Genomic DNA, 19,396 nt, shown 5'->3' on the forward strand with positions numbered 1-19,396 from the left:
TAATTTTTCTGTCAAACAAGAACTGTCACATTTGTCAAACTGTCACCAATTGCAGAGTATGTTTTTATTATTTTGCTTTTAAACAAGATTGACATGTGCCTCTCTACTACAGAGGTATCTAACTTATTCCTTTAAATTCCTACTGATTTTTAAAATTGCTGTTTTGTAAATCAGAAAATCTTCTACAGGAAAAATATTTTTAATAAAACCAAGGATTATGGAAAGAAATCCAAATATTTTGAGAAATTAATAAATATTTTTTTCCCTTCAAAATAGAAATTATATTTACTTAAACACTAGATTCCCTTAGATTCGTCCAAAAAATGAAAAAAAAACCCTTTTCGTCTCCAATACTTCAAAAATCCCTAGATTCGGGGAAAATTCCTAGAACTGACAACACTGTTTTGACAATATCGTGACAGCTCTCCAGTTTTCAATAACACCTACTCCAAAATTTCGAGTGAGAAATTTAAAATTTCACGGTTTTGATTCGATTTTTTTAATAATGTCGCAATAACAATCGATCCTAAAAATGGCTCTCGAATTAAGAACTCCTTAAATTATAATCCACCATTAACCGAATTTTATTTGAAGGTTCGGGAAAACAGAAAAAAAAATAAAATTCAAATTACTTTTGTTTAGCAATCCGCGAAACCATCCATTCTAACACATAAAAATCAAAAATCCCTAAATTTTTGGTAAATCAGCGTGTATTTGGCGATATGCATCAATAGAATTTTCTTTGGGACTGTACTTTGAAGTTTGTTGGTTATATCAGATCCATTTATTTTATTTTAGGTTATCTAAGAGAAGTATTAAGGATTCAGTTGATTTCTCTCAATGAATTTGAAACTTTGAACTTTTGACAATAGAAACGTCAACTGCCCATTGTTACTACTGTCGCCAGTGTCACGTTTAGTTTAGGATGTTTTGTTTTTGCCAACCTTTTTGTAATTTTTATGTTTTGCGAACGGATATTACAGTTCGTACAGGGAGAGATTGAATGACACAAAAGTCACTAAATTTACGCGCGAAATTTAAAATAACGAAATAAGCCCACTTACTACTGTCAACCCAGTTCGCGTAGGAATTTAGTGTTTTTAGTGCATTTTGTAGTATAATTTGCTGCCAACCCATATGTCAACTGTCAAAATCTTTCAATCTTTCACCGGATATACTATACCTAGATTTAATACAAACGAAAAATCATTATAAAATTCAAATTGCAATTATTATTTTTTATTTAAGATATTTAAGGTATCTTGATAAATAATTTTGGAAATTGGCGTCATTGTCTCCCCAGAATTTGACATTCAAATTTTTTTCAGATGCGACTGCTCTTTAAAAACGGCATTTGCAACAGGAATGCATATAAACGTTTTATTTTCCTTCGAAAATTCTTCCTGCCATATCACTTTCACTGTGAATATCGTCTACAGCTGTACACAATACCTGTCGAAAATTGAATATCATTGACAAAACAACCTTTGGTAATGGGTAATGGGCTTAATTAATGAATTCCCATTGATGATAGATCTTTACAGACCATCAATAACTGACATCCAAAGAAAAAATACGTTTTCAATCAGTAATGGATCCCAAGCAAACGAGTTATTCATATCTGAGTTGAATATTGCATTGTATAATATTAAATCCGAAAAAAGAAATTGATGGGTGGGACCGCGCACCTGATTCACGAAAACTGAGAAGAGCTTACGAATTTTGCTGATTCATTCGGAAAGCTGCATGAAAACAATCCAATGCATTAAACGTTAATACGGTTTTAATTGAACACCCGGTATCTCATATTGTTCAAAACTTGTTTATATTGATTTTAATAATAATAGACCAGTGTCGAAGCCTTCAAAAACAGGTAAAAAGTGCAAAAAAATCGAAGTAGAATGAAACCTATTGGAAAATGTTGAGAATATTACAAAAATGAATGGAAAAATAAATTACGGTCGATTCGAGGTCGGGAAGTGGGAGAGGGTGGGTTTTTAAGGGTTAAAATCGGTTTATGTCGATTTCCGGCAAAACTACAAGTCTTATGGAAAAAAGTTAAATGGCAAAGTTGTTGGTAATAAAAAGATCAACAACTTTTATATTTACCCTTTTTTCTCATAACCTCAAAATTCACATGAAAAACTCAAAAAACCACGTTTTTGGTTTTTTATTTTTATCTTTTACATTTTTTTTTTATGAAATTTGGTGAGAACTTACCTTTGTATATACCAAATACACAAGAATTTTTGGGATTTGAAAAATTCGTTTTTTCTCCTTATGAAATACTTTATGTAATACCGAAAAAGCACCCTAATTTTCAATCGAAAATTCACGCGTCAAAATATCAGTTTTTTTAAAAAAGTTGGTGGGCTTTTTATTCGTTGAAATCTCTACTTTCTGATAGTGTAATAAAAAATATACGTCACTATGGAAAATATTTTCAAAAAATTTAAAAAACGAAAAAAACTCGAATCCGAAAAATTATTTTTCTATCATTATGTTCAATTTTGAGCTATTTATTAATATTAACACTGTAATTACTTATTTAGCGTATGATTCTATGTTACATTGATAAACAAAAAAATTTTCAATCCATCAAACATTAAGATTGCAAAATAAAACATGGGAAAATGGTTGTTAAAAATATTCAAGATAGGATTTAAAGGGAATTTTATCTAAAAATGAGGATGTTATAATTTTTTTTTTTCAGTAAAAAAGCTGGTTTATTACAGTTTTATTATATTTTTGTCATAAAAAAAATCTCATACTATATAAATGTTCTTCGGAATATTTTTAGTTCAATAATTTGTCTCTTTGATGGTATTCCTTCGTCGTTTTCCGATTCTAGCAAATCTTGGGAATCTTCAAGACCATCACCGTCTTCGTTTCCAATATTATGTCCAGTCTGCATTATTTCTTTATCCACAATTTCATCCGAATCATTAAGTTCCTCGTAGGCTTTTTTTTCTACATTAGAGCATTTTTCAGATCCATGACAATTTGAACATAAATTTGTGCATTTTAAACCATGTTTTTCTATTTCGCGTTCATAATGAAGATATTTCGATACGCGTTTGAGCGTATTTCGGTATCGTAATGAACCAATCCCGTGTCAATATTTCCAGGAACTTATATTTTTCTTAGGTTTGCAGCAGACAAACCGTCAACCTGCCGTCAGCGTTGACAATTTAGATTTTGGTCTTGATTAACCTTGATAAATCGATCAATACACTATTATTTCTTGTTGTACTTGGCTTAATAATTCATCGGAGAAAAACTCTTTGGTTGCAAGAGAACCATCATGATCATGATCAACATCTTCGCTCTCTTGGCTCGCTTGGGCTCCGGTAACCTCAAAACGTCACACCTGTCAAACTGTCAAACTGACTGAAATTGGATTTGGCTACTTCGAATTTTTTCCCGAACATTTTGCAAATGCCAACTACCCTAAAATTCCCTAGATTTCGAAATCAAGTTTTTTCGTTTAAAATAACGCGAAATAGAAAAAATAGCGTATGATACTTGTTCATAATGCATTTTGCCGCACTTACTACTTTATGTACGTGCGTGCGGCAAAATGTTCATTATGAAACGCGTTCCATAATATACTAGTTCGGCAACCACATTTTAAACTGTTACATCCAGTTTCACAACTGCAGCAAATAGTTTTGAGCAGCATTTCCGGAATCAATTCCTTTTCTGTGAATTTAGGTATAATACCTCGTTCATGTTGTGTCCAGCCCCAATCTGTAGCTGTCAGTTTATTACCCAGCCAAGTTTGAAGCTGATAATATGCCCTGTAACAATGTTGTTCTGCTGCACCTTCTGTAGGTGGAAGATTCGCCAATATGAAAGATGATTTAATTTTTGCCAATTGATATTTTGTAAATCTTAATCGATTCAGCGTTAGATTATCATTTTTACACTTATAAATAACTATTATTAATTGTAATCCATTTTTTTGGATATCGTGTTTGTTTGCATCTTTTTTATAAAAGATATTGGCCACATTGGGCAAATTTTTAGCGTCTAATAATGCATTTACGATACTTTTTTTCCTTTTCCGGCAAACCCAGATGTATCGCAACCTAAAAAACAATGCAGAAGTGCAATGATATTTTGAAAAGATTCATATTTGAAACTCTTAGACGTGAAAAATTGATCTTTTACTGTTCCAGAACCTGGCTTGAGAAGATAAATGTCATGATTATTTAAATTTAATTGATTCAAAAGGACCAAAAGATCAATATCTTGTCCCACAACAATTACAGTTTTACTTGTATCTCTAGCAACTTCTATCGAGGTCTTAATTATATCAGCATCAGCATCTTCTTCCGCTTGTTTACAAGAAAATCCGTAAGACTGTAATGTTTCCATTAACGATTTGATAATTTTGTCTTTGTTTTTCTCGTTAGATAAAAATTTTTCCTGCAAAAATGATAATGATAGAAAAAGTATTTTTCGATTAGAGTTTTTTTCGTTTTTTAAATTTTTTGAAAATATTTTCCATAGTGACGTATATTTTTTATTACACTATCAGAAAGTAGAGATTTCAACGAATAAAAAGCCCGCCAACTTTTTTAAAAAAGCTGATATTTTGACGCGTGAATTTTCGATTGAAAATTAGGGTGCTTTTTCGGTATTAAATAAAAATAAGGAGAAAAAATGAATTTTTCAAATCCAAAAAATTCTTGTGTATTTGGTATATACAAAGGTAAGTTCTCACCAAATTTCATAAAAAAAAAAATTGTAAAAGATAAAAATAAAAAGAGTTTTTCATGTGAATTTTGAGGTTATGAGAAAAAAGTGTAAATACAAAAGTTGTAGATCTTTTTATTACCTACAACTTTGCCATTTAACTTTTTTCCATAAGACTTGTAGTTTTGCCGGAAATCGAGATAAACCGATTTTAACCCTTAAAAACCCACCCTCTCCCACTTCCCGATCTCGAATCGACAGTAATTTATTTTTCCATTCATTTTTGTAATATTCTCAACATTTTCCAATAGGTTTCATTCTACTACGATTCTTTTTGGTTTCAAGAATTATCGACCCTGGTCTATAACGTGTGATCCACAAAATTTTTATTTAGGGTAGGCTTTGACAAAATTTACCTAAGCCGAGAAAAATTTGACAGTAGTTTGACATTTGTCATTTGATTTAATTTCAATTAGTTTTCAATACATTATTGATTCTAAAGAGACACACGATACATTTTCTCTAATTTGCGCCTCGAAATTATATTTTCATCAAAAAATTGAGGTTAAGTCAAAAACAAAATTTCACTCCGACATGACTTCTATGTTTGTCTCTCTCTTTCATGGCCTACCTTAAACAAAAATTTTGTGGATCACATGATATAATAATAAAATAAACGAATCCACCTGTTAACTTGATATACTTGATGACGTAAAAAATGTCCATGAACCGGATAAAGCTCTGCTTCTTTATAATAAAAAGTAGGAAACATGTGGTATTAACAAATGCACGACAAATGGTAACATGTGTCGTTTTTCTCTAAAACGGACGAGTTTTTTGCTTCTTCTGGTACCGGGTGTTCAGTAGCTGCTGCTGAACCAATCAATATATCAATACTTACTGAAGAACACGCGGAAAATTGCCTTTCAGTGCTCGTGGTTTTAACTTTTCTTGCCGACTTTTAAATTAATATTATGCACTGTGAAAGAGCGCCGCTTCCAAATTGTCGGTTTATTGCTTTTTGACTCTCTGAACCGAAAAAATGGTGGCGGCATCCACAAAGGTTAACGACAGTTTTCAGCTGTCACAACTTGAGTGAATTCACTCATTTTGATGATCACAAACACACCCTAATCTATTTTTAATCTGACGGGAGGACAACGGAAAATGTACACACCTTTCTATTTATTGACCTTGCAAATGTGACGAGGATAAATCGCAATTATTTAAATGACAATTAAGGTGGGCCGCTTCAACCCTTTTCTGAAAAACGCGAGGCGTGCCGAGGGTTGGTGGTATTTTATTTATATTTTATAATCAAAAGATCAGAAACGTGACGATATCTTCTTCTTCACTTGACTAAGCGGTTTTAAGTATAAATTGTTATTTATATTGTGGCTCAACAATACGACCACCTCATGAAGATAAGCAACCTAATGTTGTTCTGGTTGCGTCATAGATTAATTTTCAAGAGATTTTTGAAGTGTTTCGATTGACGTTGAGTGAAAATAATGATTGGTCTAACTCGGTTAAATGAACCTATTTCCATCTCAGGTTTTATACAGAGTGTCCATACAAAAACGAAATCGGATCTCTGGAAATTCGAGTGAATAGTTATTTGTTTTACTACGCTGGAAAATGTTCTTTTGGAAATGAGAAGAAAGTGTTGAAATTTCCAAGCATTTCCAGACGTGTGAAACATCAATAATAAATTAATACAGAGTGATTCTTATTAATATTAATCATAGACGACTTTGCGAATTTTGACGTAGGGCGTAGTGCAATTCGCTACTCGTTGAACGGTTGAACATAAGCGTAGAACTGACGGGGGTTAGGGTGCATGTAATAATTAATTATTTTTCGGCAATATTGAACACGGAACTACTGCTACTTGTTATGAACCATTATTGCGAACTAAAATGATGCAAATCTAGTGTGGTCAAAGCACATTTTGGACCATTAAAATGAATTTCTTTTAGCGCAAAATGTCACCACATGATACGCCATTGGGCTCCAACATCGCTGTCACTGATCTGTCATCTGTCAAGTGAGGTGTAAATGTTAGATTTGCGGATTGTGGTTGGTTCAAGACAGATTAACACTTTTTATTAGATTATCTCTTGTTACGCTCGGTAACAAATGTCAAAATAACGTTCACCAGTGAAAAGCACGCAGTTTTTTCTAACTTGAGCAAAATCGTATGAGGTAAGAAAACACATGTCCAAAAAATGTCAACGCACCCTTTGATTAATATTAATAAGAATCACCCTGTAGTTATCTATTTTGAGTTTTGGTATGAATTTGAAACGCCATTCATACATTTAGGGAAGTTTAGCAGTAGGAAAATAGGTTGGTATTATAGCACCGCATTCAAATCGAACAATTCAAGATTAATTTAAATGCAAATGTGTTTCTGAAATTTTTGTTGTAACTTTATTTAATTAGTTTACCTTTATTATTTTATTTATGCACTGTTGCCAACTAGCAAAATAAAACCAACTATTTTAAATATCACGTTTGACTGCCTAGACTTGAAAATGACGGAGGCGCACAAAAGATTATCTCAGCTTGAGCGTCTATTGCACAGAAATTCGTGCCAATTTGAGGTGCATTTTTCAAAATCTCAGGGTTTTCTAGACCACGCTCTCGTTAATAAATCGTTGTGATGTAACTATAGATTATAATAGACTGTCCATAAAGTCAGACACCGCCTTCGTATCTGCCAAACAATTTCACGTCGTCTTCATTTTAGAGTGGTAATAAAATATGATATTATCTATAGTGACCTTGAAATGTGGAGAAGAAAGACACCATTAGATAAAGGTTATCGTGAAAGTTGACCGTAAATGCAACAAGAATGCCTTTTGGTGCCAATGACTTTTTATTAATTTGTCTTCTTAAGCTTGACAGCGAAAATATTAATCTTGTAGATAGCTAAAGATGCAGTTGCTCATGGGTACATTATAAATCTAATTGAATGGGAAGGTGAAGAAATTTATGTGCGGAGACATGAGAATATAATACCGTATGATCGAAAAAACGAACTAGTCAAAGTGCGGTAAAGTAAAAATTTGCTATTTTTTTTCCAAAAACGAGTTGGCGAATTTTGTGGATTTTCTGCACCCTATTTTACGTACAAGTCCGACAAAGTGCGGTAAAGAAAAAATTTGCTTTTTTTTTTTCCAAAAACGAGTTAACCAGTTTTGTGGATGTCAAGCACATTTGTGCCGATTTGTCAGTAATTAACCGTACGATCTTGATAAAAACTCATCATTTAATGTATTTCGACTTCTATTTTTCGAATATAATCTTCAAAACCTCGTATTTATAGCAAAAATCGTCATTCAGGCCTAAATATAGGTTGTGTTTTATTGACAATTTTTTTGGATTTCATGCACGTTTGTGCTAAAAATAAAAGAACGTCCCGTTCGGTAAAGATCTATTTTAAGTACTAATCTGCCAAGGTCCGGTAAAGTAAAAATTTGCAATTTTTTTTCTAAAAACGAGTTAACCAGTTTTGCGGATTTCACGCACATTTGTGCCGATTTGTCAATAATTAACCGTAGGATCTTGATAAAAATTCATCATTTGATGTATTTTGACTTCTATTTTTCAAATATAGCCTTCAAAACCTCGTATTTATAGCAAAAGTCGTCATTTAGGCCCAAATATAGGTTGTGTTTTATCGACAATTTTTGTGGATTTCATGCACGTTTGTGCTAAAAATAAAAGAACGACCCGTCAGGTAAATATCTATTTTGGGTACTAATCTGCCAAGGCCGGTAAAGTGAAAATTTGCAATTTTTTTTTCAAAAAACGAGTTAACCAGTTTTGTGGATTTCACGCACATTTGTGCCGATTTGTCAATAATTAACAGTAGGATCTTGGTAAAAACTCATCAATTGATGTATTTTGACTTCTATTTTTCGAATATAGCCTTCAAAACCTCGTATTTATAGCAAAAATCGTCATTTAGGCCCAAATATAGGTTGTGTTTTATTGACAATTTTTGTGAATTTCATGCACGTTTGTGCTAAAAATAAAAGAACGACCCGTCCGGTAAAGATCTATTTTGGGTACTAATCTGCCAAGGTCCGGTAAAGTAAAAATTTGCAATTTTTTTTTCAAAAAATGAGTTAACCAGTTTTGTGGATTTCACGCACATTTGTGCCGATTTGTCAATAATTAACAGTAGGATCTTGGTAAAAACTCATCATTTGATGTATTTTGACTTCTATTTTTCGAATATAGCCCTCAAAACCTCGTATTTATAGCAAAAATCGTCATTTAGGCCCAAATATAGGTTGTATTTTATTGACAATTTTTGTGGATTTCATGCACGTTTGTGCTAAAAATAAAAGAACGACCCGTCCGGTAAAGATCTATTTTGGGTACTAATCTGCTAAGGTCCGGTAAAGTAAAAATTTGCAATTTTTTTTTCTAAAAACGAGTTAACCAGGTTTATGGATTTCAAGCACATTTGTGCCGATTTGTCAATAATTAACCGTAGGATCTTGGTAAAAACTCATCATTTGATGTATTTTGACTTCTATTTTTCGAATATAGCCTTCAAAACCTCGTATTTATAGCAAAAATCGTCATTTAGGCCCAAACATAGGTTGTGTTTTATTGACAATTTTTGTGAATTTCATGCACGTTTGTGCTAAAAATAAAAGAACGACCCGTCCGGTAAAGATCTATTTTGGGTACTAATCTGCTAAGGTCCGGTAAAGTAAAAATTTGCAATTTTTTTTCTAAAAACGAGTTAACCAGTTTTGTGGATTTCACGCACATTTGTGCCGATTTGTCAATAATTAACCGTAGGATCTTGATAAAAACTCATCATTTGATATATTTTGACTTCTATTTTTCGAATATAGCCTTCAAAACCTCGTATTTACAGCAAAAATCGTCATTTAGGCCCAAATATAGGTTGTGTTTTATTGACAATTTTTGTGAATTTCATGCACGTTTGTGCTAAAAATAAAAGAACGACCCGTCCGGTAAAGATCTATTTTGGGTACTAATCTGCCAAGGTCCGGTAAAGTAAAAATTTGCAATTTTTTTTCTAAAAACGAGTTAACCAGTTTTGTGGATTTCACGCACATTTGTGCCGATTTGTCAATAATTAACCGTAGGATCTTGATAAAAACTCATCATTTGATGTATTTTGACTTCTATTTTTCGAATATAGCCTTCAAAAGCTCGTATTTATAGCAAAAATCGTCATTTAGGCCCAAATATAGGTTGTGTTTTATTGACAAGTTTTGTGGATTCCATGCACGTTTGTGCTAAAAATAAAAGAACGACCCGTCCGGTAAAGATCTATTTTGGGTACTAATCTGCCAAAGCCGGTAAAGTAGAAATTTGCTATTTTTTTCCAAAAACGTGTTAACCAGTTTTGTGGAATTCTAGCACATTTGTGCCGATTTGACAATAATTAACCGTAGGATCTTGATAAAAACTCATCATTTGATATATTTCGACTTCTATTTTTCGAATATAGTCTTCAAAACCTCCTATTTATAGCAAAAATCGTCATTTAGGCCCAAATATAGGTTGTGTTTTATTGACAATTTTTGTGAATTTCATGCACGTTTGGGCTAAAAATAAAAGAACGACCCGTCCGGTAAAGATCTATTTTCGGTACTAATCTGCCAAGGTCCGGTAAAGTAAAAATTTGCAATTTTTTTTTCAAAAAATGAGTTAACCAGTTTTGTGGATTTCACGCACATTTGTGCCGATTTGTCAATAATTAACCGTAGGATCTTGATAAAAACTCATCATTTGATGTATTTTGACTTCTATTTTTCGAATATAGCCTTCAAAACCTCGTATTTATAGCAAAAATCGTCATTTAGGCCCAAATATAGGTTGTGTTTTATTGACATTTTTTATGGATTTCACGCATGTTTGTGCCCATTTGTCAATAATTAACTGTTGAATCTTCATAAAAACTCACTATTGGATATATTTTGATCTTTATTTTTTGAATATAGCCTTCAAAACCGCGTGTTTATAGCAGAAATCGTGATTTAGCTCCAAATATAGGTGATTTATTAACGAGTTTTAAGGATTTCATGCACGTTATGTTAAACCGATGCAGTATGTTAAAAAAACGATTTGTCCGGTAAAACCATTTTGCGTCCTAGTCTGGTAAAGCGATTTTTTTTCCAAAAATTCCCTCACCGCCCTTTAATTGCATCAGTTTATTTATGACTTTATTCCCTGTCAGCTCCGTTCCATTCTTCCTACGTCATGCGAATCTCCTGTCATCTATTATCTTCCTACATTACGATCAGATTTAGTTGTCAAAAGTTAATGCATTTTTTTGTCCTGCAGACCGTGGCGTAAGAATAGACGTTCCATTATGTATAGTACGCACCTATTCATCATCATTTTCATCAGTGGCTCGTTTCATCATCACCCTCATCGACTTTATACGAGATAATTACGTAATTTTCCTGCTGGCGTCCCGTCAATTTATAAAAGCCATAAACATGGGCGTACCCGGGCGTTTCACCACAAAAAGGTCAACGGAACGAAAGGCCACAAAGGCTTAACGCATTTGTCGTCCTCATATTTTTCCGATTCTCCTTAGGTAGCCACGACAGCGAAAGGTCGGGTAGGTCGAAAATTTCCTCTTTTTGCAACATGTAACGCGCTAGGCGGCGGAAATCTGAAGAAGGCATACAGAACCACCTTACCCTGAATTAATTTCTTACAGCGCACCGGTTGGCACGTGAAGAAGTGGAGCCGCTCTTTAAGTGCTAAAGCCTAATTCACCAACTTGTCGCACATTCATTGCGGTACCACATGGGTCATGTGGACATTCCTGGTATCGAAACGGCTATTTACTGACCGTGATGAATGGGAAAGGAACAAAAATTACCGCAGCAGAACGGATAACACGCGGTATTTACAGTTTAACAAACGCTCTAGTGCGGTTATGGTTTTGACTTTTTAAATCGTTTACAGCCACCTTACCGCAAACCCCTATAAACATAATAACGCTCAAATGGTTGGGTCTCATCTAATAAATATTTCTTCCCAGCTGGTCAGTCTTGCAAACCAACTCCTTACAGGTCTACATTTCGAGGTGATTTTGTTACTCAACTGACCCAAACTCAAATTGATGATAAACGCAATTATATTAATTGGGGATACTAGAGAAAAAAACACGTGTATTGGAACATTTGGAAATTTGTGGAGTTTATAAGTTTTGACTGTCTTATTAATAGTACCAATTTAGAAAAATTTAAACCAAAAAGGAGTATATTTAGAAATTTTTATTTGGACAACTGAAAATGTCAATTTTTTCAACACTGTAATTTCTTATTTCTAGTGCGACAGGAACGAAATTTATGCATTTTTTTTCTTTTGTTTGTTTTAGTAATATCACTAATTTGCAAAAATTTAGATCAAAAAGTCGAATTTTTACAAATTTTCGTTTTAAGACCAAAAAAATGCCACCATTTTTTTTTAATCCTGTAATTTCTTTATTTTTTAGGCGATTTTAACGAAATTTGTGGAGATTGTCAATCTCCACTGCCTTATTAAGAGCGTCAATTTAAAAAAATTTAGACCGAAAAAGAGAATTTTTAGAAATTTTGATTTCGAAGAGCGAAGAAAAATTTTTGTTTTTTAACCAAAAAAAAATGTGACCAAAAATTTTAAACGACCTGTAAGTTCTTCATTTTTAATGCCACTATAACCAAATTTGTGAAAGTTTATAAGTCCTAACTGTCTTATTAAGAGTTTTAGAAAAATTTAGACCAAAAAAGGAGAATATTTAGAAGTTTTTATTTAGACAACAGTGAAAATGTCAATTTTTTCAACACTGTAATTTCGTTATTTTTAGTACGACAGGAACGAAATTTAGGCATGTTGTTTCTTTTGTTTGTTTTAGTAATATCACTAATTTACAAAAATTTTGATTAAAAAGTCGAATTTTTAAAAAATTTCGTTTTAAGACCATAAGAAGGCCACCAATTTTTTTTTGATTCTGTAATTTCTTTATTTTTTATGCGATTTTAACGAAATTTATGCATGTTGTTTCTTTTGTTTGTTTTAGTAATATCACTAATTTGCAAAAATTTAGATCAAAAAGTCCTCAAATGTTCGTTTTAAGACCAAAAAAATGCCACCAATTTTTTTTAATCCTGTAATTTCTTTATTTTTTATGCGATTTTAACGAAATTTGTGGAGATTGTCAATCTCCACTGCCTTATTAAGAGCGTCAATTTAAAAAAATTTAGACCGAAAAAGAGAATTTTTAGAAATTTTGATTTCGAAGAGCGAAGAAAAATTTTTGTTTTTTAACCAAAAAAAAATTGTGACCAAAAATTTTAAACGACCTGTAAGTTCTTCATTTTTAATGCCACTATAACCAAATTTGTGAAAGTTTATAAGTCCTAACTGTCTTATTAAGAGTTTTAGAAAAATTTAGACCAAAAAAGGAGAATATTTAGAAGTTTTTATTTGAACAACAGTGAAAATGTCAATTTTTTCAACACTGTAATTTCGTTATTTTTAGTGCGACAGGAACGAAATTTAGGCATGTTGTTTCTTTTGTTTGTTTTAGTAATATCACTAATTTGCAAAAATTTAGATCAAAAAGTCGTCAAATGTTCGTTTTAAGACAAAAAAAATGCCACCAATTTTTTTTAATCCTGTAATTTCTTTATTTTTTATGCGATTTTAACGAAATTTGTGGAGATTGTCAATCTCCACTGCCTTATTAAGAGCGTCAATTTAAAAAAATTTAGACCGAAAAAGAGAATTTTTAGAAATTTTGATTTCGAAGAGCGAAGAAAAATTTTTGTTTTTTAACCAAAAAAAAATGTGACCAAAAATTTTAAACGACCTGTAAGTTCTTCATTTTTAATGCCACTATAACCAAATTTGTGAAAGTTTATAATTCCTAACTGTCTTATTAAGAGTTTTAGAAAAATTTAGACCAAAAAAGGAGAATATTTAGAAATTTTTATTTGGACAACTGTGAAATTGTCAATTTTCATCAACACTGTAATTTCGTTATTTTTAGTGCGACATGAACGAAATTTAGGCATGTTGTTTCTTTTGTTTGTTTTAGTAATATCACTAATTTGCAAAAATTTAGATCAAAAAGTCGTCAAATGTTCGTTTTAAGACCAAAAAAATGCCACCAATTTTTTTTAATCCTGTAATTTCTTTATTTTTTATGCGATTTTAACGAAATTTGTGGAGATTGTCAATCTCCACTGCCTTATTAAGAGCGTCAATTTAAAAAAATTTAGACCGAAAAAGAGAATTTTTAGAAATTTTGATTTCGAAGAGCGAAGAAAAATTTTTGTTTTTTGACCAAAAAAAATGTGACCAAAAATTTTAAACGACCTGTAAGTTCTTCATTTTTAATGCCACTATAACCAAATTTGTGAAAGTTTATAATTCCTAACTGTCTTATTAAGAGTTTTAGAAAAATTTAGACCAAAAAAGGAGAATATTTAGAAGTTTTTATTTGGACAACAGTGAAAATGTCAATTTTTTCAACACTGTAATTTCGTTATTTTTAGTGCGACATGAACGAAATTTAGGCATGTTGTTTCTTTTGTTTGTTTTAGTAATATCACTAATTTGCAAAAATTTAGATCAAAAAGTCGTCAAATGTTCGTTTTAAGACCAAAAAAATGCCACCAATTTTTTTTAATCCTGTAATTTCTTTATTTTTTATGCGATTTTAACGAAATTTGTGGAGATTGTCAATCTCCACTGCCTTATTAAGAGCGTCAATTTAAAAAAATTTAGACCGAAAAAGAGAATTTTTAGAAATTTTGATTTCGAAGAGCGAAGAAAAATTTTTGTTTTTTAACCAAAAAAAAATTGTGACCAAAAATTTTAAACGACCTGTAAGTTCTTCATTTTTAATGCCACTATAACCAAATTTGTGAAAGTTTATAAGTCCTAACTGTCTTATTAAGAGTTTTAGAAAAATTTAGACCAAAAAAGGAGAATATTTAGAAGTTTTTATTTGAACAACAGTGAAAATGTCAATTTTTTCAACACTGTAATTTCGTTATTTTTAGTGCGACAGGAACGAAATTTAGGCATGTTGTTTCTTTTGTTTGTTTTAGTAATATCACTAATTTGCAAAAATTTAGATCAAAAAGTCGTCAAATGTTCGTTTTAAGACAAAAAAAATGCCACCAATTTTTTTTAATCCTGTAATTTCTTTATTTTTTGTGCGATTTTAACGAAATTTGTGGAGATTGTCAATCTCCACTGCCTTATTAAGAGCGTCAATTTAAAAAAATTTAGACCGAAAAAGAGAATTTTTAGAAATTTTGATTTCGAAGAGCGAAGAAAAATTTTTGTTTTTTAACCAAAAAAAATGTGACCAAAAATTTTAAACGACCTGTAAGTTCTTCATTTTTAATGCCACTATAACCAAATTTGTGAAGTTTATAAGTCCTAACTGTCTTATTAAGAGTTTTAGAAAAATTTAGACCAAAAAAGGAGAATATTTAGAAATTTTTATTTAGAGAACAGTGAAAATGTCAATTTTTTCAACACTGTAATTTCGTTATTTTTAGTGCGACAGGAACAAAATTTCTGCATGTTGTTTCTTTTGTTTGTTTTAGTAATATCACTAATTTGCAAAAATTTAGATCAAAAAGTCGTCAAATGTTCGTTTTAAGACCAAAAAAGTGCCACCAATTTTTTTTAATCCTGTAATTTCTTTGTTTTTTATGCGATTTTAACGAAATTTGTGGAGATTGTCAATCTCCACTGCCTTATTAAGAGCGTCAATTTAAAAAAATTTAGACCGAAAAAGAGAATTTTTAGAAATTTTGATTTCGAGCAGCGAAGAAAAATTTTTGTTTTTTAACCAAAAAAAAATTGTGACCAAAAATTTTAAACGACCTGTAAGTTCATTTTTAATGCCACTATAACCAAATTTGTGAAAGTTTGTATGTCCTAACTGTCTTATTAAGAGTTTTAGAAAAATTTAGACCAAAAAAGGAGAATATTTAGAAATTTTTATTTGGACAACAGTGAAAATGTCAATCTTTTCAACACTGTAATTTCGTTATTTTTAGTGCGACAGGAACGAAATTTAGGCATGTTGTTTCTTTTGTTTGTTTTAGTAATATCACTAATTTGCAAAAATTTAGATCAAAAAGTCGTCAAATCTTCGTTTTAAGACCAAAAAAATGCCACCAATTTTTTTTAATCCTGTAATTTCTATATTTTTTATGCGATTTTAACGAAATTTGTGGAGATTGTCAATCTCCACTGCCTTATTAAGAGCGTCAATTTAAAAAAATTTAGACCAAAAAAGAGAATTTTTAGAAATTTTGATTTCGAAGAGCGAAGAAAAATTTTTGTTTTTTAACCAAAAAAAAATGTGACCAAAAATTTTAAACGACCTGTAAGTTCTTCATTTTTAATACCACTATAACCAAATTTGTGAAAGTTTATAAGTCCTAACTGTCTTATTAAGAGTTTTAGAAAAATTTAGACCAAAAAAGGAGAATATTTAGAAATTTCTATTTAGACAACAGTGAAAATGTCAATTTTTTCAACAATGTAATTTCGTTATTTCTAGTGCGAGAGGAACGAAATTTAGGCATGTTGTTTCTTTTGTTTGTTTTAGTAATATCACTAATTTGCAAAAATTTAGATCAAAAAGTCCTCAAATGTTCGTTTTAAGACCAAAAAAATGCCACCAATTTTTTTTTTAATCCTGTAATTTCTTTATTTTTTGTGCGATTTTAACGAAATTTGTGGAGATTGTCAATCTCCACTGCCTTATTAAGAGCGTCAATTTAAAAAAATTTAGACCGAAAAAGAGAATTTTTAGAAATTTTGATTTCGAAGAGCGAAGAAAAATTTTTGTTTTTTAACCAAAAAAAATGTGACCAAAAATTTTAAACGACCTGTAAGTTCTTCATTTTTAATGCCACTATAACCAAATTTGTGAAAGTTTATAAGTCCTAACTGTCTTATTAAGAGTTTTAGAAAAATTTAGACCAAAAAAGGAGAATATTTAGAAATTTTTATTTAGACAACAGTGAAAATGTCAATTTTTTCAACACTGTAATTTCGTTATTTCTAGTGCGAGAGGAACGAAATTTAGGCATGTTGTTTCTTTTGTTTGTTTTAGTAATATCACTAATTTGCAAAAATTTAGATCAAAAAGTCCTCAAATGTTCGTTTTAAGACCAAAAAAATGCCACCAATTTTTTTTTTAATCCTGTAATTTCTTTATTTTTTGTGCGATTTTAACGAAATTTGTGGAGATTGTCAATCTCCACTGCCTTATTAAGAGCGTCAATTTAAAAAAAATTAGACCGAAAAAGAGAATTTTTAGAAATTTTGATTTCGAAGAGCGAAGAAAAATTTTTGTTTTTTAACCAAAAAAAAATGTGACCAAAAATTTTAAACGACCTGTAAGTTCTTCATTTTTAATGCCACTATAACCAAATTTGTGAAAGTTTATAAGTCCTAACTGTCTTATTAAGAGTTTTAGAAAAATTTAGACCAAAAAAGGAGAATATTTAGAAATTTTTATTTAGACAACAGTGAAAATGTCAATTTTTTCAACACTGTAATTTCGTTATTTCTAGTGCGAGAGGAACGAAATTTAGGCATGTTGTTTCTTTTGTTTGTTTTAGTAATATCACTAATTTGCAAAAATTTAGATCAAAAAGTCGTCAAATGTTCGTTTTAAGACCAAAAAAATGCCACCAATTTTTTTTAATCCTGTAATTTCTATATTTTTTATGCGATTTTAACGAAATTTGTGGAGATTGTCAATCTCCACTGCCTTATTAAGAGCGTCAATTTAGAAAAATTTAGACCGAAAAAGAGAATTTTTAGAAATTTTGATTTCGAAGAGCGAAGAAAAATTTTTGTTTTTTAACCAAAAAAAAATTGTGACCAAAAATTTTAAACGACCTGTAAGTTCTTCATTTTTAATGCCAGTATAACCAAATTTGTGAAAGTTTATAATTCCTAACTGTCTTATTAAGAGTTTTAGAAAAATTTAGACCAAAAAAGGAGAATATTTAGAAATTTTTATTTGGACAACAGTGAAAATGTCAATTTTTTCAACACTGTAATTTCGTTATTTTTAGTGCGACAGGAACGAAATTTAGGCATGTTGTTTCTTTTGTTTGTTTTAGTAATATCACTAATTTACAAAAATTTTGATTAAAAAGTCGAATTTTTAAAAAATTTCGTTTTAAGACCATAAGAAGGCCACCAATTTTTTTTTGATTCTGTAATTTCTTTATTTTTTATGCGATTTTAACGAAATTTATGCATGTTGTTTCTTTTGTTTGTTTTAGTAATATCACTAATTTGCAAAAATTTAGATCAAAAAGTCCTCAAATGTTCGTTTTAAGACCAAAAAAATGCCACCAATTTTTTTTAATCCTGTAATTTCTTTATTTTTTATGCGATTTTAACGAAATTTGTGGAGATTGTCAATCTCCACTGCCTTATTAAGAGCGTCAATTTAAAAAAATTTAGACCGAAAAAGAGAATTTTTAGAAATTTTGATTTCGAAGAGCGAAGAAAAATTTTTGTTTTTTAACCAAAAAAAAATGTGACCAAAAATTTTAAACGACCTGTAAGTTCTTCATTTTTAATGCCACTATAACCAAATTTGTGAAAGTTTATAAGTCCTAACTGTCTTATTAAGAGTTTTAGAAAAATTTAGACCAAAAAAGGAGAATATTTAGAAATTTTTATTTAGACAACAGTGAAAATGTCAATTTTTTCAACACTGTAATTTCGTTATTTCTAGTGCGACAGGAACGAAATTTAGGCATGTTGTTTCTTTTGTTTGTTTTAGTAATATCACTAATTTGCAAAAATTTAGATCAAAAAGTCGTCAAATGTTCGTTTTAAGACCAAAAAAATGCCACCAATTTTTTTTAATCCTGTAATTTCTATATTTTTTATGCGATTTTAACGAAATTTGTGGAGATTGTCAATCTCCACTGCCTTATTAAGAGCGTCAATTTAAAAAAATTTAAACCAAAAAAGAGAATTTTTAGAAATTTTGATTTCGAAGAGCGAAGAAAAATTTTTGTTTTTTAACCAAAAAAAAATTGTGACCAAAAATTTTAAACGACCTGTAAGTTCTTCATTTTTAATGCCACTATAACCAAATTTGTGAAAGTTTATAATTCCTAACTGTCTTATTAAGAGTTTTAGAAAAATTTAGACCAAAAAAGGAGAATATTTAGAAATTTTTATTTAGACAACAGTGAAAATGTCAATTTTTTCAACACTGTAATTTCGTTATTTCTAGTGCGAGAGGAACGAAATTTAGGCATGTTGTTTCTTTTGTTTGTTTTAGTAATATCACTAATTTACAAAAATTTTGAAAAGTCGAATTTTTAAAAAATTTCGTTTTAAGACCATAAAAAGGCCACCAATTTTTTTTAAACCTGTAATTTCTTTATTTGTTAAGTGATTTTAACTAAATTTGTGGAGATTATCACTCTTGACTGTCTTATTTACAGTGCCGATTTACAAAAATTTAGAGCGAAAAGGAGAATTTGTAGAAATTTTTATTTCGAGTAGCTAAAAAAAATTACAAAAAAACTTGAACGCGGTTTATTTCCACATTTTTGGTGTCACAAGAACGAAATTTGTGGGCGTTATTTTGAAGGTTAAATAGTCCATAAAAGTTGTTGAATTT

General features: G+C 30.5%; 1 protein-coding gene across 2 annotated transcripts in view; it reads right to left on the reverse strand.

Annotated features, from left to right (window-relative positions):
- Nucleotides 1-19,396, reverse strand: part of if (integrin subunit alpha inflated) — an 87,976-nt gene that overhangs the window by 37,704 nt on the left and 30,876 nt on the right. The window lies entirely within an intron of this gene.

Source organism: Gnatocerus cornutus, chromosome 9 (assembly GCF_029298725.1).
Source record: "Gnatocerus cornutus isolate USDA-ARS CGAHR chromosome 9, icGnaCorn1.1, whole genome shotgun sequence".
In the NCBI taxonomy this organism is placed as follows: Eukaryota; Metazoa; Arthropoda; class Insecta; order Coleoptera; family Tenebrionidae; genus Gnatocerus; species Gnatocerus cornutus.